Source organism: Leuresthes tenuis, unplaced genomic scaffold, assembly GCF_036924035.1.
Source record: "Leuresthes tenuis unplaced genomic scaffold, fLeuTen1.0.hap1 SCAF_22, whole genome shotgun sequence".
In the NCBI taxonomy this organism is placed as follows: Eukaryota; Metazoa; Chordata; class Actinopteri; order Atheriniformes; family Atherinopsidae; genus Leuresthes; species Leuresthes tenuis.
The window spans coordinates 6,038,475-6,066,327 of record NW_027325376.1 but is presented as its reverse complement, the minus strand read 5'-3'; positions in this window follow the sequence as shown (position 1 = coordinate 6,066,327).

Here is a 27,853-nt window from a genome sequence, read left to right as displayed (position 1 = left end):
GAGACTAAACCGATTGAAGGATGAGGAACTGAGTTATGAACTCACACACATTAGTTCTTTTGCATGAGGTTGTTTCATCACAACGACACCAAGAGACAATGTTTTGCACTTTAAACCTTTTTTCCCACAATTAAGAACTTGTCTTTCGTCTGATTCTTATTTGTTGAGTCACAAAAACAAGATCTCAGAGGAAATTTATGTTTGAACAACAATTGCAGAGACCAAGCTTCCCTGGATGAGCATCAGATCAATCTGCAAAGAATGGTTTGATTCTGATGCGATTCTCACATAACATGCTTTTGACCTCATGGTCAAGCACGGCTGTAAACCAGCGAATACACTGAGGTGAGCTTCATGTAAGACTTGAAGGAAAATACAAACATCATATACCTTTATATTACCTTCTATGTATCAGCCAGCTAGTGTTGTCAAAGGCAAGGTCTCGATAGCCTCAGGTCAGGGTGAAGGTATGGCACAATAAGATCAACACAAGCAGTGCAATGAAAGGTTTTCTGCCATCTCCCCTCAATAAGAAAAGATAGGAAAAAAGCAAAAAAGGCACAGGTTACCTTTAATCAAAACATGTCTTATGGCTAGTGTGCATCAGGGTCTATTGAAGCTTCTAACTGTGTAAACTCAGTGTTTCATCCTATACTGGGAGAACATTTTCTCTATGATAGCAGATAATTTGTCCAAAATAGACTGAAAGAGGCCAATGCTTTTTACTGTGCTCAAGTCAGACCAATTTATTGGCTAATCTAAATGACCAAATCACATACTGGCAAAAGAAAACTCATACAGTTGTACTAGCAGCCACAAAATCTATGTTTGAGTTTATTAGGGCTAGTCAGCTGAACTGGGCAGCAGTTACAATACACATTGTAGACTTGGGGAAAAGGGGAATACAGATATTGGACTTTTATTTTGTGTAATTCCACGCCAAGAAAACAAGTAAAAAAAGAAGACTTTACTACAGTGGTGACCTCTGAAGGAGTCCAACATTAGGGAGATGTGATGTCATTTCGTGGGACCAATGAAAGCCTTGTTGATGCGTTTTGAGCACAGAACAGACATGACAGGAATGACTGACTGTATTTATCTTTCTGGATTCTTTTCTTATTCTTATTACTCTTAGTATTATTTCATTGACTTTATCAGTGAGGTGGCATTTGGGATGACGAATTTGTTCGGGCACCAACTCATGAATATATGGAGATCTGCAGGCAGGTTCAAAATGCATCAGCTCACATTTTGTCTGGTTCCTGTCCTGTGATTGTTTCCCTTCATTCTCTTCCAGCTCAGGTTAAAGCAGTCTTTAAAGTGCAGCTGTGAACTTCTGAAATATTAAATGGCAGAGGACCAAGTTATTTAACCAACCTTGTGAGGTCATTTGTACCCATGCGGTCACAGCGCTCTCAGGAGATTAGTCTTCTTGAGGTCCAAAGGGTCAGTAAAAAAGCAGTTGGGGAGTGAGCATTTTTCACACACTGCATCAACTTTGTGGAATAGCCTTCAGCCTGCTATTAGACTTGTAAGTTTCACTGAGATCTGCTGGTTTTCAACTGTCTACAGGTGTGTTTTTGTCCTCTTCTGGTGTCTTGTTATAACTGATTATTATCTATCTTCCTAAACATATATCATATGTTTTTAAATGACTAATGTTTAAATCTTTGTTACTATGTCTGTGTTTACTGTAAATCACGTTGATGGAAAGCACTATACTAATACATTTATTATTATTATTGGTGTCCTTTTTTTTCTAAATTTGTGCTACATCAGTACGGGAATATTTTCCTCACACACCTTGTAAGAATAATAGGTGAATAGAGGATATACGCAGGCAAAGTTTGAAAGGAGTGTTCTTTGCAGCTGCACAGTGATGACATGAATGTAGATCAGACCATAATAAACTAATTTGAAGTGAATCTCCTTTAAGAAGGTCAGTTTGAGAGAGCACGGTTCTGACCGTGATCACGTCAGTTTTGTTAATGTTTAGACAGCATGCAGGAAAGTGAAATTGCAGTTGGTGCAGTTCCGCTTGTCATGCTTCACATTTAGGCGAGTGTGAGCGTGTCCCAGAGAATAGGGAGACGTGTCAGTAGCAAGGTCACTAACTTTATCAGCATCATCTCTTTCCATGTAGAAGGATATTTCTTCTTTATCTGCTTTGCTCTTTTGCTTAATTTCCTTTGCAAAGGAAAAACCTCTCTGAGCCTCTCAGTTTTCTAATTTGCAGTCGAAGGTCTCATGCTGTTTCAGAGGTTTTCACTCATGCAGAATTGCCCGCTCTTTTGTAGTTTTAGCGTGCATTCAAAGTTTCCATTTGTTCGGGAAGCTTCTCTATCTGCTGACCAGATGAGATTACAGCCTTACTGGCCTTTTAGCTGTGCCCTTGGAGACATGTTTCAACTAGCAGTCTCTAATCACAGTTCATGCCCTTTCGCGTGGCATCAGTTTTGAATGGAGCCAAAGGTTTGGCCTCTGGGTCGCTAAACTGTTTGCTGACTTTTGTAAATGGTCACTAAACATATCAAGCAGTGATTCTTTTTTTCTTTGTCACTTTTTGAACTATTCTGTTCATACTTTTACTCTCCAAGCATTAGACTGAACTTCCACTGTTTAGCTTCTTATCCATATACAGACACTAAGCATTTTCTTATATTAGAGTCTTAAAAATGCAAATATATCGTCCAATAATGTATACAGCACCTTGTTTCTTCCCCATGTTTTTTATGTTAATAGATGCCTGTCAAGGGAGCCGTAGAAACGGCCAGAATAAATACCTGTCCTTTCCTCTATAACACGGAAACTGAGGTGAACGCCTTTGATCAAAGTGACATAAGTGAATGAAATGAGGAGGAAATGGAGAGATGGCAATTGGGACAAATCACCTCTAAAATTGAACATGACAAGTCTCTGATTGTAATCTCTATGTGGACTTGTGGGGATGGAAGGTCTATGATGGCAGGGAATCTGAATAAATATGAAGCTCAGTTGAATGGAGAGAGAAACTCACTTAAAGTTCATATCTGAATGTATGCAATATACACGCAGATAAGTACAGTGTGTGCACAAATATGAAAGGACAAAAACGGGGGTCTTATTGTTATAGCTTTGGTCATCATTCATACTTCCTACATTTTTAATTAAATCTCGAGTGTAAATCAAATCAAGGAAAAGAAGGAAACAAATCCGAACTACACAATCTGTTCAAGCTTTTTTCCAAAAATGTGGTATTTCTAACCAGAAGATGACTTGATCAGCATGATATGTTGTGCCTAAAGTCAGTTTTCACTGTCACAAAGAAGCTACATCATGGACATAACTTACGCAAAACGTCTCTTTCATCAAATACAAACAGACAGTTTTATGCTGACTTCCATTTGCTTTGAAAGTCAAAAGTCAAAACTGGAAATGACCCATCAGAATCGATCATGTTCCAGATGCAAGTTTGAACACCCTTAGGGTTGCTCTTTGTGTTGCTTAATGACGAGTTATGTTGCATACAAAAACTGTACTGATACTTATTTGGGTTGGACAGTATCACATGTGCAACTATGTATGCTAAGCACTATGTATGTTCTGTCAGTTGTGTCTCATTAACAGTTTATTACTGCACCTATCACCCTTTTTATGTGTGGAGCAGCCATGTTGGATTTCAATTCCTACTGGAATCACAGAAAATCCCACTTCCAAGATCAAACGGAACATTCCATGAATCCCATCGTTCTCTCAGATTCAACTTGCGCTCTCCTACTTTCCACGTGGGTCCATTTCAGTTGATATATCCATGACTGTAGATTCAGGGTTCAAAATTCAATGCATTTGGCATTTGCACAAGCAGGGATTGTTGTACACGTCTCTGAATCAGTTTGGTAAACGTGATCTCACCAAACACGCATGTGTAGAAATTCACAAATCATATAAAATGTGCATATTGACATACTGACAGAGGTATGGTAGCCATGAAGTTAGCTGTTTTGAGTGTGATGAAATATTAGTGAATAATGGCCAAATGCAGGAAGTATTAGTATGCACAGTCTAATGTGATGTGGTGTAGATTTAGGCTGAAATGTATATGCTGCGTTACTGGGAAGGCCTGCTGCTGTCTTTCTGGTTTCAACAGAAGATTAAAGCCAGCAGTCGTGCATGAGAATCGCCCCCACGCTTGCTTTTGAAATATATACACAGATCCAAAAACAATTTAAAAACTAACACCCCTTTAGGTTGGAAAAAAAAGTATACAAATGCACACACTTATATGCTAAAAAATGGAAAAAGACATGCCACATTTATTTCAATATAAACCCTTAATGCTTGTAATCAAACATGGATTTTGTGGTGGATTCAGAGATTTTCTTTATCTTTTTTTTTTTACAACTGTTGAGACTTCCTTCCTAGTTTCTTTCCTCCCTCCCTTTTCCTGATGTGTTTGACTTGACAGGGAGTTTTGAAGTTCAAAATAAAAATGCTGTTCAAAGGCTAATTTCCCAAAATACAAATAAGCAGGATTCAAAAGACAATTTCAAAGACTAAAAATGACTAAGTTAACTTTCCCTGTTTTGCTCAGATAACAGCTGGGGAGTTTTGAGATGACTCAACTGTCTCTAAGTTTGCTTATGAAAAGAAAGGATGTTGTCCAGAGTATTACAAATGCTGCATCTCTGTGTCAGTCCTCTGTTGGCTTTCAGCTTCAGTTCCTACAGCCCACTGTTCTTCAGAGTGTGTTGTGAGTATATTCTACATCTGGCAGTGAGATGAATCATTTTATGTTTTACTATATTTTACTACAAACTGACATCCTCGTGACCTACTGCTAATTTAGGTTTTTTCCCATTTTGATGTACATAGTCAAGGTTTCAGCCTAAGATGTAAGTAATAATTTAATATTTAATGTTAGAATCATACCTACTAAAATGCCTGCAGCATGAGAATCTATTTTTCTGGCTTCAGTCCAGGCGTTGACCTTAATAAGCGTTGGTTTTGGGGTTTTTTGTACACTCTCCTCTGTGCACAGACCTTGTGAAAGGATTTTTGACAGTACAATTTGAAAATCTACTCATTCTCCATGCAAATGTGGATCTTTTATGTTGAATCTTTCCTACATTATGTGGAAGTGTATTAGTCTACTATATTTTACAAAAAATATTATAAATATTATCCTATATCCTACCCTATATTTTCTATCTGTTTTTTACCTGATTTCATTTCCTATTTTATCTTATTTTATTTTATTCTAACCTATTGTGTTTATTGTTTCATTGTGCTTCAGTTGTGCTTTTTTATCTTTCTGTGCAGCACTTTGGGAACCTTGTGTTCATCTTAAATTTGTGCTATATAAATAAAGAGGATTGGATTGGATAGTCTAATATACACACAAAACGTGTGAAAGCACACATGGACTCTTAGCAGTTTGTTCCTCTTGTTGTGACTCATAAAAGGGATTTTAAGCTTAAAGATTTTTCAGAACAATCCAAAATAACACATCACTGGACATCTGTGAAGAGTGTCATCCTGTTGTGACCTCAGTCTTTTGCTCAGTTTTTACTGTTGATGCCACTGCACCTTGTTGACACAGTTTTGTGCTAATAAGAAACACGATACGTTGTTTCTGTGAAGAAATTTTATGAACATTGTGGACACATTCCAGCGTGATTAACCTCCAATAATTTAATTTAAAGGCCTTGTACACATGAACTTGGGTATTTTCCCCCACCTTTATATCTAATAAAATCATAACCACAGAACACTGTTCACAAAAAACAAGAGAGTAACAATCTCCATACAGAAGCCTGGAATGCAACCAGAACCACTGATGACTGGCTCATAACTGTCCCAACCACTTGTCTTGACAATCCAAAGGCGATCCCTGACATATGTGACCTCTGGTCGTCTGCTGAATTGCTCCGTGTGCAGCAACTTTTCTGACAAGTGACCTTCTTAGAGTAGTCTTCCTCTGAATTTATGGTATAAGAATCTCACTCAAAGACAACAGAGAAAATTGGCGATATTCTGCTCTACGAATTAGGTAAAGATATACTGCCTAGTACTTCCTGATGCCTCAGTATATTTGGGGAATAACTATACATGAATATGCAGATATGTAAGAAGTCCTGTTGACAAGGTTAGCACCGGCACTATCTTGCTCCCTTATCTCCCATTGCCAGGTCAACCAAAAGGAAATAGTTGCATCTTCTGATGTATCAGCCCATAAACCCTGACGCCCTGTCTGCACGACAGTGTTGTGACCATAGTTATTAAATACCTTCACCATGGCCAAGAACTGCGTTTGCATGTGGTCGATAGGTGGAAAAATATCCGTGTTTGTGTGTGCAGGGTGATCATCTAAGTGATGGCGGTGCTACTTCTTTGTTAATAGTTGATAGATTTCAACACCAACTGCAGCATTTCGAGTGCCTATACACGTTATTGCACTAGAATGAAGTCAGAGTAAGTTATGAAATGACTTGCCTCGCAGCAAAGGCGATGTATCCCCCTGATACGTATCATTCACTTCATTTTGTCCTGTCTCTCGTTCCCTCTTTATTTCTCCCACTCTGTTGGTTTGTTCGTGGGACAGCTGAACAGAGTGTCGGTGATAACTGCCATTAGCATGCCACTGGCTGGGTGTTAATATGTAGTTTCTCTGGGATGTTATTCTGCACGTTGTTATTATCTCTGTCCAGATGTCACTGGAAGGGTCGGCAGAGCTGTGTGTATGAGTGTGTGTGTGTGTGGTTTTAAGCCTCATTCTCTGTTCCAGACACTCATTTTTCTCTCCCAGTCCACCTCTGCCATCCCAGCCTGCCATTTATGTTCCTCATTTAGTCCAGTTAAAACTCTTCCTTTAGATATTTCCTCTTAGATATTCTTTGTTCAGTTTCTTTTGGATCTTCTCTTCACCCCAGTGTTCTAATGCAATTGTGAATTCTGGCTTTTGGTGTCTTCTCTGCTTTTACCTCACAAACATTTCATGTCCACATGTGTTTAAACTTATCTATTCTTTATGGTCATTTTTACGCACATAAAGTACATTAGATCTACATGTTCATGTGTCTTTATCCACATCATCATATGCGGGCTGACATATTGGCCTATACTATATCGTTTTCTGTGCTCGGGCCAATCTGTTCCCTAATTGTCTGGACAGACAGGGAGAGGTCCAAGCTCCATTTGGCCAGTCCATTTCACGCGGGCTTGTTTCCCCGTCATTTAGCAGCTGAAGCACATAACACATCTGCTAAAATGAGAGGAGGATGTTAGATTGGGAAAAAGCCCGTACAGGTAGTAGCATTACAGCAGTGTGTGAAAAATGACCAGTCTCGATGGAATTTACTTGTTTGCTACACACGTGTACATACCACACATCCTTAACGTACCTTAAAGGAGAGAGATAAATGTATTTATGGGATGCTGCTAATTTATCTCTTGCCTTTCCTCTTATGGAAAAAATTGTCCATTTAGACAGTGGCATGCTGCCATGAGTCACTCGGTGGATTCTCCAGGCCTGCGGAACAAATCCTTTTTGAGTTTTCAGTCTCTCTGGAGTCTTTTTCTTGTGCTGCTTTTAAAGTAGGTGATCATTGAAAAGCTGTAGCTTAAGATTTCGCCACATCTTTTGTACATACTGTAATATATTATCATTCTACCGGGATGCCTTATCAACAAGTAAAATAGACCATGTCAGGATATCCCAAGCGACCCTTTGCGTTCAAATCTGGATCGGGCTCCTGAACAAGTTTCAGGTTTGGGACATGAGACGATACAATGATGATAAAAACGCTTCATTACAAACTTTTGGATCTTTATCTCCTGAAGAGGTGAATGATAATTTCCTCAGTCTTAAAAAACCCCAAAAGATAAGCCACACATTTGACATAATACCCAGTGTGGTAGTTTTGATCTCTGTCGGCACTACAGAGCAGCGTTTTATTTGAAAGGCGCTGAACTGTGCAAATAAAATTGAAATAAAGATCACCAGTATTCTCCTTTGAGAAAATCATTCTCTTATGTCTAAGGCTTCCTTCTTACATGTGAACTGCCGCTTGCAAGTCACCGAACGTGCTAAAAGACAACCGAATGCAAACTGAACCGTGTTGCTTTGCTTAGCTAAAATAATATAATTTTTCCATGATTATCAGTCTAATCGAGTTAATTTCCAAATACTTTTCAAATATCTTTAACTGGATAACATCAGATACTGAGCTGTGTCCTCAGTAAAAGAATAACTTGTGCTGTATCTGCAGTGTGTTTTTGTGTCAACTTGTTAGTGGAGGTTTGTAGGGATTAAGAATGAGCAATGAGCCTGTCCTGTTCTCGGTTTTCAGACCCAGGGCATTGAAATATCTTTCACTCTCATCCTATTTTGCTTGCTCCTCTCTCTCCTTCATTATGATTGATGAGTGAGAATATGAGGGAACGTTGAGCAACAGAGTAAAGTTTCACCCCAAAGCTTATATTTGGCCAGATTACTGTTGTAGGCAGCCTGGGAGTCCCAGTGACACACTATACCTCACACGTTACCCCTGGCACTCAATGCAATCACTAAAGTTAAGCCCTTTCTACATTGGTCAAAATTCCTGCTCATACCAGCTACCATCTGGCTTTTGAGTCGAATGTGAAAGTGTTTACCTCCACCTCAAAGGACCCTGCGGTAAACGTAGGCTTTTATTGGCTCCAACTCAGCTCGATATCAATGGGATCACAACATTCGTGTGCACACGCTAAGGATACTGAGGTTGGGGCAACAAGAATGGGTCCAGCTCTTTTTATTCACAGAAACACATTCACTAACTATTGCATCTCACATGGATGCTCTTCAACTGACAGCGACAGCTAATCGACAAAAAAAAAGATTTATTGCACTGTTTTTATGACAGCCGGATGCTCACTGTGACTCCCGCTGTGTGGGACTGACTTCTTTCATCTAGTCAAAACAAATAAACTTATCTTATTATCTGAGAAAGTCATGCTAATCAAAAATTGTTGCCTGACACAGTCTGCAGGCATAACTGTCATATAGGGGTGTGTTAACTTTGCTGCCATGCATTTCATGAAGCCTCGCAGTTGGCCAGATCCAGATCTGAATCGTAGTACATAAAGCACTTAAAGACTTACACGATTTGAGGATACCTGCAGTGATTATTCATAGAATCGAACAATTTCAGCTTCACTTTGTTTACCCAAAAGAACTGAAGGAAGCTTCCCCAACTATGAGACTGCGCTCAGGACAGGTGTTCGCAGACCTCGATACTGAAAATGTGGAGATACAACACACATGCTTACAAGACAAAAATACCTCACCATCTGTAAAGCGAGACCTAATTTCCACCTAAAGCATGCCCATGTTGCTGAATACTGGTGCGCACATGAGTACAGAGTACTGGACTGTTTCATCTGCAGTGGATATTGTATCAGCTTCCCTTTTGACAGTTTTCCAACTTCAGTTTGTGCCTGAAGAGCATCTTTGCGCTGCATGATGCTCGATTCTGGACCTTGCATCAGCTTCTTATTGTACAGAGTGAATGTGCCTGTGAGTTATACCATTTTAAAATGAATCAGACAGCAGTTTGCACAGTTGTAGATTGCTCCATTTCACATTTTCTTCATAAAACAAGCACAAGCACTTGCAACACACCTCAATGTGTAACAGTTTTATTCATTTCATCCCTACACTGAATTTTGATAAACTAGTGAACTAATAAACTAGCGCTCATTTTCTGGCAAGTCTCTGTTTAGTCTCCTCTTAGTATAGCCTTGCCATTTCCTCACCTTTCCTCTGTTTCCTCCTGCCAGTCATCAGCTCCACTCCCTTCACCTGTGCTCATTGTTCTCAGCTGTACCTTCTCACTAATCACTCTCCCAACAGTGTTTAGTCTCCCAGTTTTCTTCATTCAAAACTGTAGGGTTTTGTTTCTTCTTAGGTGCTTTTTCTTTTGGTTTGTTCAGGTTTAGTATTTGAGTATTCCAGCATGGCAGCATGTGATTTTCATTTCTATAAAAAATAAGATGTTTTAAGTTACCTCCTGGCTCCAACTCCCTGTCTGCACCTGGGTCCTCCTTCCTCACCTCCACCTCTGAACCATGACAGTGATGGAGAGTTCTATAATACTTTGTACCCCCAAAAGCACAGACAATAAACTAGCTTCTACTGGCATCGTGAAAGGGTTTCATCACCTTGTTCTAGTGGGTGTAGCTAAGTCTAAATAAAACAAGTACTTTTGATGTAAAAACAGCATTATTGTCCATGAACTCATACTATGAACCAAATGAGGTGGGAAGGGGTGTAGGCCTATGCTGTGGTGTGTGTGCTTTTGTGTTTTACAGTCGAGACACTGATGCTGTCAAAATAGAAAAAAAAAAAAAACACAACAAAATGCCAACTAATCTCACTACCAGACACCCAGAGCACAAAAGCCCATCTTGACTTTGGTTGCCATCCAGGTAATCTTTCCCTCTCCATCCTTTCTCCCTCCATCTTTTAGACTCCCACAGCATGTCAGGCCTGATGTGACATGGACTATCTCAAAGGGCAAAGGCAGCAAAAACAATACAAGATACCCAACCTCCACTAATTTAATCTTACAACAGATGGCAAAATGTAACCCATGGCTCTGACAGATTGCTGTTTTGGTACAAACCTTCCAGCAGTACTTGGAAAGGTAAGACAAGCAGACGATTGAAGTAAAGAGGATCAGCAACGAAGGAGGGTAGAATACAAAGATGGTCGTGAATATCTTAAGAGAAGGCAAAAAGTTTAATGAATTAAGAAAAAAGACAGACCTAATTCAAAGTAAACACAAGAAACAAAAGAAATGGACCAGACTCAGTGAATAAGTCCCTATAATCCCTATATAGACCAGTGAGCAGTGCTGACCAACATGTCATTGGGGTCATCAGATGGGATTCTCCTTTCATCAGTGTTTCGTCTAGTTGGGCCCACGACACCTCCAGGAGGCTAGACAGTGATCACTGGCATCCCAGAGTCACTTCCCTAATGCCAGCCATCGCTGCTCCTCACACCACAACAACAATCTTTTCTTACACAACCACAAGCTGCCAAAGCCTCTCACCAACTGCACACCAGCCATAGCGGGGTGGGGATACAAACCCTGGTTCGAGTATGGGGCAATGAAAGTATAGAGGGTGCCAGAGATGGAGGCACTTGCAGATTCAGCAGACAAACTCACCTAAACAGTGCTACAGTCACTTAAAATGTTAGTAAATGCCTAAGTACAGTTTGATAGGGGGAAGACCTGGGTTAGACCTGTCAGATTTAAAGAAGATCAACGATCTAAACTTCTCAGGGTCAAACAGGAACAAGCAGAAATTCAGAAGAGAGACGTCAAAAAACCCACGAAAGGCCAATTAAGGAGAAATCAGAACGGCAGTGAACAGTGTGAAGTGAGATGAGACGAAGGGCAGGAAAACAACTCAGAGCTGGATAATAATTATGAGCGAGATTCTCTGATCACTTGTCATCTGCGATTCAGATGATAAAACAAGTTGAATGAGTTTTAATTAGACATGCTATGTGGAGGGCTAGCCTTCCTTAGCCTGCATCTGTGCTTTGTTGGGATAATCTGACGCAGTTCTCATTTCACTGCAGAGTATAAGAAGAATACAAACAAGATAAACAAAAGAAAGAGGGCTTCCGTTATCATGAATGCACATTTCCTTTGTTATTCTTGACCATAAGCAAGTGTCTGCAAATACAGTAATGATATAGTTTTCAGGAAGAGTATTTGGAACATAATCGGATTGAATTGGAATGTAAATGTGTCTAATTGCACAAGTTATTAACTGAATAAAACAATAAGATTAACAACAAACAGAAATATGTTGCAGATCTGTAGAATCTTCTCAAACCCCAGCTGGTCGAGGCGGATGGCCACCCTTCCTGAGTCTGGTTCTGCCAGAGGTTTCTTCCTGTTAAAAGGGAGTCGTTCCTTTCCACAGTCGCCACAGGCACGCTCAGGACGGGAGATTGGACTGAAGACAAGTTTCGGTGCAATCTGTTGGTTTCCTTAGCTAGGATATTAATTTCTTAATTGGCTCTATATGAATTAATTGGATTATGATTACAATGAATTGAATTCCAATTGGCTTGAATTGGACTATATTACTTAAGTGCCTTGAGATGACAATTGTAATCTGGCGCTATATAAATAAAATTGAATTGAATTGAATCTGTATGAGCATTTCTTCTAATTTTTTCCCAGAAATACTAAAATGGGGCAAAGTAACAAAAGAGATGTGAATGTGAACCATAAAGCTTTTTTCATCCAACTCATTTTGAATTACATTAGCATTCAATGCACATTCCTGGGCTAGGAATTCACTTAGAGCACCCGGTGGCTGAGATACCGCAGTTCACAATTTTGGTTTCCTGCCTGATGACTATTTTGTAAAATTGTAAATTAGATTTTTTGGGAACAGATCACATGATAACAAGACAGTCTAAGGCATGAATAGCTTTCTTTAAATCCAGATTTAGTCAAAACAAACAAACCACAACAACATGTTTGCTGTATTAGATGCAGAATGTTACAGATTGGACAAAGAGACCCAAGACAATGCTGTCAGACGAAACAATGGGGGAAGAAAAGAGAAAGTGGATGAGCAGACTACACAAGACTTAACTGGTCTGGCTTTTACTCGCGAGAGAGAACTCAGACAAAAAAATATGTACTCAGAATAATTTGCCAAACTGGCTTTTTGTATGGTGTGTTTTAACTTTTCATCTTTTGCCTTCATACGCTCTCATCAGATTTCAGTTTAGGAGCATATTACATCTGCTTCAGTTATTGTTAAAATTAGCATGTTGGCATTTTATGTAGGCGGTGACTCCTATAATGAAAATACAAACATAAAAGGCATACTTTTGAATGCCATTTTTAATGCATGACACTATTTCTATGAAAATGTAGCAATTCAGCATGTTTGTATACACCCGACTTTTACTTTAGTGCCCTGTGTCACAGCTAATGGGAAATACAACACAGAGACTGCAGTGTGCATCTATTCTATTATCAAATATTGAAATGTATGCTCTACCTTTTCATAATTGTTTCTGCCTTACAGATTAAACGTCACTTAGCCACTTTAGTCCTCTCTGAGAGTAGCAGGAAAACTATTTTTTCTCACTTAAAATATTTGGTCAGCATTTGCATATCTCAAGTACAAAAGCCTGCAAACTTCCATGACTTTGTTTTTCAAATGATTCTCTGCCATCTTGGAATACATGGCACTGTTTTATATGCAACAGGAATTACATTGTACATGTTTTCAGGCTTCACGCTGGTGGTGTGGTTAGCACTGTCGCCTCACAGCAAAAGGGTTCCTGGTTCAAACTGTATTCCAGAAAAACTCGTTGTACTTTGTAACATTACCCTAACTTTGTCATGTTTTGTGTTTTTTTTTTTTTCTGTCATGTCTTGGGTTTTGTTTTCAGGTTTTAGGCTTATTTATACTCAACAGTTTTTGCCATGTTTTTCCTTGTCATGTCGTTAGGTTAATTCAAGTCACCTGTCTTTGTTTTCACAGCTGCACTTCATCCCCAATCACTTCCCCACAGTACTTTATTTTCCAGGTTCCCTCAGTTCAGTGCAAAAATCCTTACCTTTACCTCCATTGATGTAGCGTGCATTCAGGTATTGTCTGGTCAGGTTTTGCCTCTCATTTTTCCACAGCCATAGCTTTGCTTTGTTTTGTCCACTGTTTAGATGTATTGAGATTTGTTCTTTTATTAAATAAATCAAGTTTTCCTTTGAATTTTGCATCTGGGTCCTACCTCCACCCAGTTGTGACAAACTTGTAGCTTGACTTTTTTGCTGGCTACTGGTGATGTCTTTGCCAACCTTTGCAGCATAATAACAGACTTACTTGTATGGCTGTCCATGTACACGGTGGAGACACTGATTTGTTTGTACGACAGTGATGGTTACATCCAGCAACTATAGGGAGAGCCCAAGAGAAAAACTGCCAAACAAAAAAAAAAAACTGCCAAACTCTGTTCTGCGACTTAAAAAAAAAGTTGCAGAACATGAGCTGAGTTGGTGTCAGTTAAGACACTGATATCAGCTGTAGTAAAGGAACAGGAATGGGCACAAATGTGGGAAAAAATCCAAATGCATTAAACATTATTTATAAACTCTTGAGCATGTAAATCTGCCAATCTTTAGCCCGTTTCAACTTGATCACTCCCTGCTTTATAAATCAGTAGGAACTGTATCCATTTCCTATGCTGCAACTTCACCAACAGGCAAGGAACAAAGAATTAGCAGAGCCCTACCCCTTTGAAGTGGCTGTGGTTTAAACTGGAGTGCTATTTGGAAGAGTTAATGTTACAGTCCCTGGCTGCCCCAGTCAAGATGCCACAATACCCTCTAAGCATTCATCTGCATGTGAGAGGAACAGCACTGAACACACTACAAAACTAAGAAGTGAATAAAGCCTTACCGGCCATGAAATTTGTAACACTATGTTCAGTGGCCTCATCCATCTAGTAAAGGAATTGGATTTAAATAACAGTGACTTTTTGTTTTCGTGAACTTCCTCGAGTTTCATTTAGGAATATCTTTGAAAGTAATGGAAAGAGCTGCAGTTATTTCTCACAACATTATGCTACATAACTGTAACATTTATATTAGAATGCCAAGCACATGGTGGTTGTGAAAAACCAAGTGCAGTAGACGGAAGATGAAAATACCAATTTTCAACATTTTAAGCTTGAGCAGTCGGTGCTCTACTCGAGAGGTTAAATGCTTCACTGTAACAGTGTGGTTGTCAATTTCAGAAAAACCTCACATGAGCACACCCCTTCGGCCGTTAATTTTGAAGTAGGGTTATCCAAGGTATCTTTCCTAAGTCTGAGTACTATCCACAGTAGTAAGTCTTCTGCACCTTTGAGTTTGGAGGATAAATACAGCAGCTGAGGAATATGACAGAAAGCAAGATAATAGTTTGGTCATCTGAAAAAAAAATCCCATTTTAAAAAGAAAATATGTCCGGTCAAGTTTCTTGTCTGTATTATTTTATATGAGCAGCTGACGGCACAATTCTCCAGCAAACTCTACTGGCAAAAACAGTAATTCTAACTATCCAAATACAGCAGTTGCTGATCTATCACTGCCTTGATTTGTTTGCTTGTGTCAATTTATGACTCTTGTGTCTTAGATCATTTGGCAGCATGTTAGTTAAAATCTTTTAAAAATGTCGTTGTGCTTTGTCAGCTGTTTGCTTCTGTTTCCCTTTCAGCAGCTGGCCTATCTAGGGTTTAAAATGCTCTCTATTCTGGATGTAAAGAGGGTAAAAAATTACTTTTTTTAATTAATTTTTTTATTGGAAATGTGATCACGCAGCCACGCAAATCTTTGCTGGTTTGTGACTCATGCGGCTTATTGGTTAAAATTGAGAGAAAGCTCCAATTTGGAATTTACCTCCTAACAAATATTACTTTAAGTAAAATTCCATGAGAAACCTTTCCCAGCAACAGTTAATATTGCAAGAAAAAAGTGCATTTATTTGTTTATTCAGTCACTTTTTCAGCTTGTTAAGCAGATCATTTGTATTCCAAACCATGGATGTTTTTTCATTTTCTTTGCCAACTGTATTCTAAAATATCAACCTTGAGAGAGAACGTGCAAGCTGCTGCATAATGTCACAGTCTGGGGATATTAACCACTGTGCTTGAGGTTTCTTTCCAGCAGTAGATGTAAGCAAAAGGTTCATCCTAAACAGCTAGCCAGCTAAGAGGAGAGATGTACTGAATGCAACGATCTAAACACGTGCAAATGAAGCTGCACAGGTCTGCTTGTGCTAATGAAGTGGTGTGTTGCTGTGGGAAGACATTAGTACCTCTGGCACTGTTCTGTGCATTGAGAGGGGCTTTAATCTGCTTCTCCAGGGTACATGAGACCCACCAGAGTGAGTTTAGCAGGTCGGCCCCAAACACCTGCCTCCGTAACTTGTTGTGCTTGTTCATTTGTGTTATCTAAACATTTATGGTATGAAACAGGTCTTGAGGGGCTTTCCCAGGACCCAAGAAAACAGTGAAGAAGGGAAGTCATTCTGAATGATAACGACCATGTAATTTATTTGATTAAGTGTTTTGTGTTAATTGAGTTACAGATCGCTGTAAGCGAGTTGGAAAAGGGTTAAATTGGCTCAGCTAAACGGCAGCCAGAATTACTTTTGTGGCGCGATAATCGATATATAAGTCTGTTCATTGCTGAAAGGCCGGCACAGTTTTTATTTGATAGTCGCGTCTTTCCACTTGACTTTGATAATTTAACGTCAGCTTGTTACTATGTTCTAAGAAGACATAGAGAAATTAAATGAAAGCTATTAATATTCACAAATGCAAGCTTCTGTCCCAATTAAGAAGACATACAGGAGACCATTTCTTACTAATAAGAAAGCATTAAAGGTTAATTCTTTTTGGAAATTATGTTGTTTTCCCCTTTCCTTCCAATTTCCACTGCAACTTAGATTTAATTGGTTTTTAAAAAGATGAAAAAATATGTAAATTATATCTGCGTCTCCCATCTGACTATTGATGATATCATTTATAAAGTCCCAGGGAATTTAAACTTTCCTGAAGACTGTATTGTGGTGGAGAAGGAGGGCATCCTTGCCTAGGAATCCTAAATTAGGTTTTTTTAATTCTCAACCAACATCCGACTCATTTTTTTATGAAGACAATGAATTCTTACAAAATACAAAATGAGCTTCTGAAACATGGCTTTTGTAATGAATGAATAAAATGCTGAAGGTTCCTGAAGCGCTTGGCTTCACTTATGTTTGTAGTGAGGCTGTATTAACACCTCACAGAAGATGCCCAGCACCAGCAGAAGAAAGACACTATTTGAAAAAGTTGAAAATGAGTATTTTATTTGTAGAAAAGTCAAGTTGAATCAAGATGACAGTAGTTCGAAAACCTGCAAAAACAACTGTGACCTTACAGAAACATTTCCAGCCTCTGATCTGAGAAATTACTTTTTCTTTCTGGGAATATTGATTGAAAGTCACGAGCTGCCCCGCAGCTGATCACATGTTTGTACACTGGATCATTCGAGAAATATTTTCGAATTGATGGCTGTGCTCCGGATCAGTATAACAGTCACATTTTTCATGAGCAATTAGCTGTACCAATTCCAGAGTAATGGAATATCTTTTTGAGGTGATGTAGCAAATCCATCAACATTAATCATTTTGGGGGTTTCGATTTCCATCGTGTGCAGTGTAGATTTTATTATTTACAAATTCTCTCTTGCACAGCATTTTACAAAGAATCTCATCCCAGCATCACATCAGCTCAAGGAGGTTAGCTTTAAAAGTAGCTTTCATGTGAAGAGATGCCGCAGGGGTGAAAGTGAGATGACCAAAGAGAAATGGCAAGGCACAGTAAGGCATCCTTTATGTTTGATGAGGCCCTCAGCTGTTTTAAGTTCACCCTCTGGGCTTGACCCCCGAACACTGATGGCAAGTTCCAAAGATCTGTGTCAAAACTTTCAACTGGAGCAGAGAAATATCACACAGCCTTGGCTTTTGTAGATTTCACTACTTTGCATCTTCCAGAGCAGGTGTATGTTCACTGAAATCACCAGCTGGTGAGAATCGCAGATCTTTCATCTCTTTTTTATCCATCTATTTTTATTTATTATCTTCATATATATATATATATATATATATATATATATTTCTTTTTTAGGAATAGAAAATATGTGACAGCAGTTGGTAAGAATAAAGAGCAAATTGCAAATCGGGTGCAATTTTGAGAAGACTAATGACACTTTGAAGAGAGGTAGGGACAAAAAAAGCAGTTAGGGGAGGAAAACGCATCCAACATCCACGGTTATAAAGCAGCAAGTTGTGAACGTGCATGAGTGTGTGGAAGGAGGTTGCTCTGAGAGAGAATTCTGCTCTAATATTCATTATTCTTATTTTCTTTAGTAGTGGAGGTGTGTGAAACAGTAGTTTCTGTCTTATCTTCAGTAAAGAGTGGTCACTGACTGCTGGTAGAACACCTCCTACTCATAAGCATGCACCTGACGCCACTTAGAAAACAAAAAATTTAAATAGATATCCTTGTAACACTATATGTGGGTCACAGGACACTCAAGCTTATGGAAGAAAGGAGGGAGTTTCGTGCCTTCTGCCCATACCCCGAAGCTCATTTTGTATGAGTGTTTATACTTTTTGACCTCTCATTTAGCCTCTTGCCCAATGACAACTGAGATAGGCTCCAGCCCCCCCGCGACCCTGAGTTGGATTAAGCGGGTATAAAAAATGGATGAATGACTGAATGGACCTCGAGGAAAATTTCTTACCTCTTTTAGAGAGTTTCAGATAAAACAGATTTGACTTTCCCTGCAAGTCTCAGTCTCACATTTGGTGAGAATAGCTTTTTTTCTTTGTTTATACTTTCATTCTCATGAATCTTAACTAGTCATGCAAATTATGTGAAATTAGGGGAGTGTCTCTATCCATTCACAGCCTAAAGTCAGAGTGAAGATCAGGCTTTCGTACGTGCATATAATTTCACAATGACTGAGATTTAGTAAAGAATCATACAGACCAAAATAATTAATATGTATGACTACAGAGTATTAGACATGAAGCAACACATAGTTTTATGCATTCTGGCTCCAGATCTTTAGGACCAGCCAAAAGGGAAATGGGTACTTTCTAGTCAGTGGTATCACCGGTGTCCCCATATTTTGTTGACTGACTTTTATTTACTTCTGCGAAAGAGGAAAACCTGCTTTAGTGTTTTGAAGAATATAAGACCTTTTCCTATCATTCAAAACATGGTTGATTTTCTTTTTCTGTATAAAAAGAGGGTTTGCACCATTAGCCACTGAAATAGCTTGGCCAGAATGCAAATTTGCATAGCAGTAGAGGAAGAGGAAAACAGAAAGACTGTAAACAAGATAACAGCTAAAAGACACACAATATTTTAACTGTGTACTGTCCAGATTTGCCTGAGACGCAGCATTGTCAATGAAGGGAGCAGTGATTTCAGTGTGCAGATGTGTTTTGTGCTGCTACCTAAGTGACTGTATTTGACTATTAACCATAACGTCATATTCTGATTATAAAATATCCAAAATGCATGCACAACACATAAAATGAACATGCCTATATTTTTAGGCATTACAAAAGGGAGTCAGTGTGACTTAGTTTCTTTTGTATAGAAGAGCACTTTTTGCCCAGCCTGTAAATTACTGTACCAGAAGCTACCTTTAAATATAGGGATAGAAAAACATTCTCTGGCTTTTCTCTCTCCCCTGCTACAGCCGGCATTTACAGGTTATTCACTCAGCTGTTAAAAATGGAATCTTCCTATCCAAGCTTTGCTTTTTTTTTTTTTTTTGCTTTATGCCATCATGGCTGTTTATGCAGTCTGAGAGGTTATCTGAGCTGAGGTTAGTGTGACATCAAGGCACCTAACATGACCGCGATGACACAGCCGCCATCCTTATGCCCCTCTTTTCTTCTTGCCTGCTAATATCCTGTGAAATCCAGCAAACTTAATTTGAGCGAAAGGAGCTGAACCTGAACTAAGCGGATTGAATTAATAAATGTATTTTCCATTTAACGGTTTGATTTCTCCAAAGCCTGTTTACAGCCACAGAATGATCTGCCTTTAAGTAAGGCACACGCTCAAATCTGCTTACAGTTGCCTAAATCTATTATCTGCGCTCCACCTTATGGCGAGTCACTGACTCTGTGTCTAATGGGAGTGTGTGTGTGTAAGTTTGTGAGAAAAAAAACACAGTCATGCCTGTGTGGTGCCATGATGCACCAGTATGGGTATACACAGCTTGGGTTAAAAGTATCTTGGAAATCCTTCAGGTCATTCAGTCTTCAATTGAGTTTTGGAAGTAAATAAATGATTTATTTCTATTTAACTTGGTGTGATCATCCTGCTTAACATGTAAATGTAGATAAAAGATTAACCATCTCTCTGACTGAGATAGCTACACAATCTCACAGTGCAGTGAATAATAAATATGTTGTTTCTTAACCCATTATTGATTTCTATATCACCTTTTATAACTAAGAACATTTGGAAACAATACCATGTGGTTAATCATCTCGGTATGATGCATCTGCAATATCTCCACCTATGGAGGTTGGAGGGGTTGGAGAATGGCACGACACAAGCTACTGCAAAGTAGGAGATTCTGGATCAAGTCCCATCCTGTTTCTTTGCTCTTTCACTCGTTTTATCGCAGCTTTACACATTACAAGCTACTAACGAGGTTGTGAAAACATGATTGAGACTACAAAGTGGTTAAGATTAGGAAAATGTAAAGGCTCACACTAAAGCTGACTCTGTATCAATGCAATGCATAAAAATATCATTTTCCTGTACTACTGACTGCCTATTGAAATGCATTAGTTTGAAAGTCATACTGCTAAAGCTTTGCAGGCTAATAACAGGAGTCATGTTTTCACATAAACTAAAATGTTACATTACTTGTTAAAAGAAAAAAGTAATCTGAATACTCTAAGTAGTTCCACACAGTCCCGTCAAAGATGCAGATTTTATGGTGACACAAATGGCAAATCTAATCATCACTGAGGTCATAGTTAAGATTAATGGGGTACTGAATAAGTTAAGTGCAATTCTTATATTATTAACCTTCCAATTTGAAAAAATTCATCCATTCTGAATCCGCTTTATCCAATTCAAGGTTGTGGAGTGCTGTAACCTAACCATGCTGCCATTGGGCAAGAGGCAGAGTACAACCTGGACACGCTGCTTGACCATCACAGAGTCAACAGAGATGAACAACTGTGCAAACAACTAAACTATCTGGCTGTTAGGTGACAGTGCTAAGGAAAAGTTTAATATGAGTGGATAATATCAGAGACAGGAAAGGACAGGACTGTGGTAGCTTTTCAGCAGTATAAATGAAAAGGTATGCTTTATCATACAGATTTACCTGATACCTGGATTTTACCACGCTGATTGTCTGGCGGCGTTTTGGAGAGCTGGAGGACCACGAAGGCTTGGAGCAAAAGTCTGCTTCTATGATTAGGCTGTGAAACGGTATAAACAATATTCAACTGCTGACAGTTCAGCACACCGGGTAGCTGTCAACAAAAATGCTGTGAAACCTATTCAGGTTAAATTCTGACCTATCCTTGACATTTTCAGACACAGGCGCTCTCACTCAGTGTTACGCAGACGTCGGCCTCATGTGGGTTATTTGTCAGCCTACAAGGCACACGATTAGGTCATGTGTTCTTTCAGATATGAACAAAAAAAAAAAAGAAGCTATATGGTCGGAATAAAGAAAGTATTTTGCTTATGCTATGTCTGCTGGCCTGACAACATGCTGGATGTTTATTTATATCCTCACAAACAACATGACCTTTGCGGTCATATGGGAGAGAATAGAGACACAATATTTATATAAGGCATACTGAAGAATGGCCAGACAAAAGTGACAAATCAATCAGTGAAAAAAAGAAAAAAACTATTTGCAGAAATGGGTTAAGCTCAGTGAGTGACAAGTGAAGGCACTACACTTTATTATGAAGTCAGGAAGGAAATCCTCAGCTCTTCTGGATGATGCCGTGATTTGGGTATAAAATGAATCGCTTGGTGAGTTTTGACATTTCCAGCTAAAGATCTCTCTGGGTGTCTAATAAACTGTTAGTTTTCTTATTATGTCTAGGGTAAAATAGTTTTGAGAAGCAAATGTGACATGTATATGACATAATATAACACGAATGAAGAAAAAATGCTATTTTACTGGACTAAACTGTTAGGGTTGAGAAGATTTTGCCCTTCTCTGAGCTTGTCTGCTGGAGTGGCTGAGTTATAATGTACTGACAATAAGACAGTTTGCCAATAAAGGATTAAGAGCTTGGGCTCTCTGTTTTAGAGTACTGGGATACTTTTAAGGAATTGAAATTCAGGTATGAAAGAAAGTTGTAAAAGGAAGGTCCAGAGTCATGATAAATCATATTTGTTTCACTGCGCTAAAGAGAATAAGTTTGGACAAACATGTACAAACAAAGGATGTTTATATTATAGCAGAAGATGACTGAAAAATCTAGAAAATGTCAATAGTAGGATTTGGGAGAACATCAAGCCAAAGTTAAGTTACTGAACAGACAAAAAGAACACAAAACGAAATGAAGAAAAACAGAAAATGGCCAAGAGATGTAAACCATTAAAAAAAAAAAAAAATAAATGGCCAAAATCGCATCACAAAAACAAAAGAAGGCTAGTTAGTAGCAGTTGTATTTGAACCCAAAACTTTGATCTTTTCTGAAACCAGTTGACAGCAGTGCAAAACTAAACCATGATGGAAGATTAAACTAAAAACAGGACGCTACTTGACATGGCTCAGAACTCTACCATCAGCAGTACTCCTGCAGTGCTTAATGTGGGTGGGGATTGTATGCTTAGAGCTTAAGAAGGGAAATATAACCCGTGTGTTGGAGAACATGCCTGCAGATCAATAGGAAATATATGGGGGATATAAGAAAGAAACTCTAATATATTCTGTGACCACTGTGGGTTAAAAAGAGACATATCGTACTCAATTGCAGGGTAAAAACCATCTGAAGTCTTCCAAACAAGAAATACTCACTTTCCTTAACTTAGGCACTGAAATAACTTTGCCAGAATGACAAAAATGTTTAATATTGTCATAATTTTTTTAGTAACTGATGGATACATTTTTTGTCTTTAGGCAAGAAGCTCTTTTAAGCTATTCCCTGCTTTTGTAGTAAGCTGAGCTAGCTGGCTACTGCCATAGTTTCAGACTAATTTGGCTTAAGAATAGTGTAAATCTGCTTATTTACTTCACTGAAGCAGAACACAATGATTGTTTTCGTAAAACCTTTGCTCTGACACAGTGGTTCCCTGCCTGAGGCTTGGCTAAGATCACGGGTATGCAATTTTAGTACACAAAGTTAGCCAAAATCAGATTAGCATGTACAAAATCACAACTCAATTTGTGGATTATCAAAAGTCTTTGTGTGGCATTTGATGTGCTTCATCCTGACAGACTTATGCTGGTGGCGCCTGTACATATTATTGAATTGGAGGAAATGAAAGAATTCTTGAAAATAGGGCAATCTACAACTGTGCGACGGGCTGACTGATGCCTTTTTGATTATAATGTCATACCTCGCAAACGCTTTCGCTCTCATCAAAGAAACCAACAAGTGGATGCAAGGACACGCTGCAGCTTTTTTGGAGATACAAGTAGACGGGCTTCAAGGAAAAGATGTTGGGGGCGACTGCTTCAACACAATAAAGCAGTCGCTCCCAACCTCTTTTGTCATCTGCTCTGCATGGCATCCATTCAGTGTTTGCAAAGAAAACAACAGCAATTGCTTGGTTCGGGCAAGGACAGGGTCATACCTTTAAGAATTTCTCTTCCCTTTCTGTGCTAAAAATTTGAGTAAAAGGTTACCGATTAAATATTAATTCTTTATTTTCACTTTGGTTTTGAATTTCAAATGCAGCAAGCCAGCCCCACAAAGTAGATAACTTGGCCATTCAGAGGCTTATTCAAAATACTGCAGCTACACGCACAGTTAATTTCAAGTAACAGAGGACAATTAAGAGTCGCCTGCTATTACTACTCTTTAATGCTGCTTTTACTATTTTTCTTATTTGATTTTTTTAAAAAATATTTTGTAAAAGACTGTCCAAAAAAAAGCTTTGTTTCTGTCAGACCTGGACTTTAAAGAGGACTTAGATGCAGAAGGATGAATGTTTAAGCCATCTTTATTGTTATCTCCAACACTGAGGGACAAAATAAGAAGCTATGAAAATGTTTTCTATGTATGTTATGAACCTTAATAATGAAAAATCAGAAATAAATAAAAAACAGAAAATCACTCTGCTAAGAGGAGCACCTATAACTATGAACTATTAACTCAAAATCACTCCCTAGGGAGGAAAACTAACTCGATACTAGAACAAACAAACTAAATGCACTCCTGAAAACTGGTGGCTCTACAAACACTATGAGGCGTAATCTATAATAAAAAAATTGAATAAAAAAAAAATTCACCCCAAAAGGAGGCTATAAAAATGGCTGTAAAACTCTTGACTATTCCATGGAAATTACAAACAAAAACAATCACTCGCAAGGAGGCAAAATAATTCTGGCTTAAAGATCTAGAACAAGCAAGGTAAGGATAACTATGGCTGTGGTGGCAGGCTTGGGTGAACGACAGATCGAAACACTCAGGCACAAGACAAAGGGAGACGCAGACTACAAGACTCATGAGGGCAATGGGAAACAGATGGACACAATCAGGAATCAGGGAAGACAATTGACCGGTGACACATGAGGAAGAGCAAGTGACCAAGAGGAGAGTTAATCTTTCAAAATAAAACAGGAAATGACCAGACAAAACATGGAGACAGAACAAAAACCCAACTTGACCTCACCGCGGTGTGACAGTTTCCTTCATTATTTTCCTTTTGAATAGTTTAATTATAGGCGAACCGTGACAATTGCACTGCGAGTTAAGCAGATACATACTGCGGCTATTTCTGCCTCTGCAAATTACAATGAAGATTGCACTTTTCTTTAAAGATGTCCTTGTGTATATTCCATCACTGCTTAAGTGTATTCTTTGGTAAACAACATACCTTTCATGTTGTTAATTGAAATTTTCACAAGGTCACCAGATTTGAAATCACTTGTTTACAACAGCTTCAGGCTAAAGATTTGACTAATTACAGCTTCGCCCCGGTCGCGCTGGGAGATGGTTTTTGGTGCGTGTGAGATGTGTGGAAGCGAACTGAATGGAGAATGAACAATAGACAAAAGGGCTACAGCAGTTTAGTTATGAATACCGCACATCTGATTAATTTTAAAGCCCTTGAAAGGCTTTTTATGTTTAAGGTCAAAAGTCAATTTGATCTGCATGTATGTATTAGTAATAACATCAAACTCATCATCAAAAGAAAATGATGCATTTAACTTTGGGCTATTTGGTAACATTGAGCACAAGATTAATTAATAAGATATCACACCCTGTCCATTTTAGACGATCCAACATCAACATGTTCTCATATTTAATGGGTCGGCCAATTAACCACCATGATAGCATACAACATATCGTAGCTGCGCCATGGCTCGCCCAGCAGTGAAAACTCATTTGTTTCTATTCTTATTTATTTACCTGTGCACATATTTCCTCCCAGGAGAGATATGTGAAACATTTTGCTTGATCCCTATCTCTGCCTGTCCCTGAGGGTATGACAGACTTCTAATGTTTTGAAGTTTTATCTGATAACGTGAAATGAGTTTCAGGCTGTGTTTCTTAACACCAATGGAAATCAGCTGTCATAGTTTCACCCTAATTGTAGTTATGTGGTGTTTGAATAGATTAGTGATCAGAAGAAGTAGGATTCTTTTTTTCGTGTGTGTATTGGTGATTGGGCTGTTATCAAAGCACAACATCAATGACAACAAGAACAGGAAAATGAATGAAAAACACTGACATAGTGGCAGAATGTTTAATAAATAAGAAATTAAACCCAGTTTCCATACAGTGGTAAAAATTATTAGCTGTAACCACAATGCAAAATTACCAGTTTACCATCAAAGCACCTAAAGAAGACTCTCACAGACAAAGGTCAGACGTGCACAGTCCCCACTGAAAGGCCCCACCTGACCCACCAGTTCGAATTACGTTAGGTGCTGACCGGTGCACCTGCAGCTTTGTAATTACACACTCATACAAAACTGAATGAATGGCTGTAAAATAAAATGAGGGTTAGGCAGTTGCCCCAGAACTCAAATCATATTAATTTCCCTTACAATTTCAAGTGGCAGCCTTCATACACATCCCATTTTCATATTGTCACATTGACCCAGATCCAATTACTTTTTTTTTTCTTCCAAAAGACACTACAGAGGTTGTGATGTCTTCAAATTTCCATACCTGAAATGTCCTCCACTGTGTGAGTGTGGTTAAGCTTCACTAGATTCATAAAGTCTAAAACTGGGAGTTCACTATACTAATGAGGTCCAGGAGATTTGCTGAAACCCCCTCCTATAAAGTGCTTTTTGGGTTCTAAACTTTTTTAATTTAGCTAGGAGGGGACAGATTATGTCAGCTGTGAGTACTCTGAAAGATGCCAAGACAAAGTTATTTGTGTCCGCTGAATGCACAAATAATAATGTGATAAGAGGGACTTTTGCAAGATGACCACAGGTTTTACAAAACATTTCATTTTAACCTTCAAAGCAGCATCAGAAAGCAGCAATAAGAAATGATGAGTGAAGTTTGCCTGTGCTCTCAGATCAAACAGTGACATTTAGCTGATTGGTTGCAGAACTGAGTGTTCTCAACCTGAATAGATGGTTGTCACCAAGAATAACAGGTTTACTTGATCTTGTAAAGGAAGATGTGTGCTTAAAGAGAGCTTAGATGAGATTTTTGGAAATTCTGAAAAAGGAAAGAGAAGTGCAGAATCTGGGATGGGAGAGTATAATAGAGGTTGCAGCTTTGAACCCTTTTGTACCTTCTTAACTTAATCTGTTCTCTCAATTTCTACTTCTTATTTTAGTATGTGTTTTCAGAGGCAGCTTAAACCTGAGGAAAACTTGCCACCATATTTTGATAATATGTAAACCTAACCATGGGATTTTCTTATCCTTAGCCCTAACCTTGTGTCTATTCACATGAAACCCAATTGTGACCAACAGAAGTCAAAGTCTTCAGATTATTTGGGGTTTGAACTCAGTTCTGTTGAATGACAATCTTCTGTTTAACACCACTGTCCACCTTCTGTTCAAGTTGTGCACCTTTGTTACACTTTAATGTGGGCATGTTACAATTTGCAAAGGGTAACGAAGTGCCATCGGAGCCTTGAAAATGTTGTAATTTCACCATTTTTGAGCGTGACTATGGGACTGATAACCATTAGACATTACATTTTTAAAATCAGATGGTGGCATGTGGTGATTTTAGAGCCCAAGAAGTGATGTTAGAAGCAGATAAAGCAAAAGATAATTTTGCATGGTAAGAATAAGGTGAATTATGAATGCTGTGTAGTAAGTGTGTGTTTGTTTTATTTGTGTAACTTTATAAGAGCCCTCTCCTTTAAACTGATAAGTCTAAATATTTTTCATCACAGGGTAGGGACAAGTGTCCTTTTTATTGATGATGTGGATAAAACATGCACTGAGGCCAAACACATGGGGGATAAGGAAACTGAAGAGAAGTGAAGTGGGGTTAAAAGGATTAAGGTCAGAGGGGAAGATTAAGCTAAAATTGATGGCTTGAATTAAAGGGTTACGGTGAGAATTGGTTCACTGAGTAAACGGCACAGATGAGCCAAGAAGTCAAAGCTGCTGTAATTCACGAACATACTTAGTGACTTCCTTATGTAGGCCTTATGTGACACGGTCCAAATTCAACACACAAAAACTTCTTTTTATATTTGTTTTTCAGAGATGAGGGATATCTAAGGCTTTTAGAGAGTGGTGCTGAAATGAAAAGGGTATTCAATCTTGATGGGTTAAAGGTTTTTTAGGGTCAGAGGGGGAATGTGACAAGTTCTGAAGATTCAAGGGATACGAAAAAGCAGTCGGTTCAGAAATTGGAGGGATGGCTTTGGCTCAAAGATACATAGATACTGCCAATTCAAGATGGAGGTTAAAAGGTCTTTTGGGGGGGCAGGAAAAGGTCAAGAGGAGGGTCAAAAGTTCTCGCTTCCTCAAAAGGTGAATTGCCTTCCGATTCAGGGGTCTATTAAATTTCGGTATCATCTCAAAACCTGTAATCCTGCCAAGCGACTGAGACCCTTCAATCGCTGTGCTTGATCTCTCTGCAATAGCTCGATGAT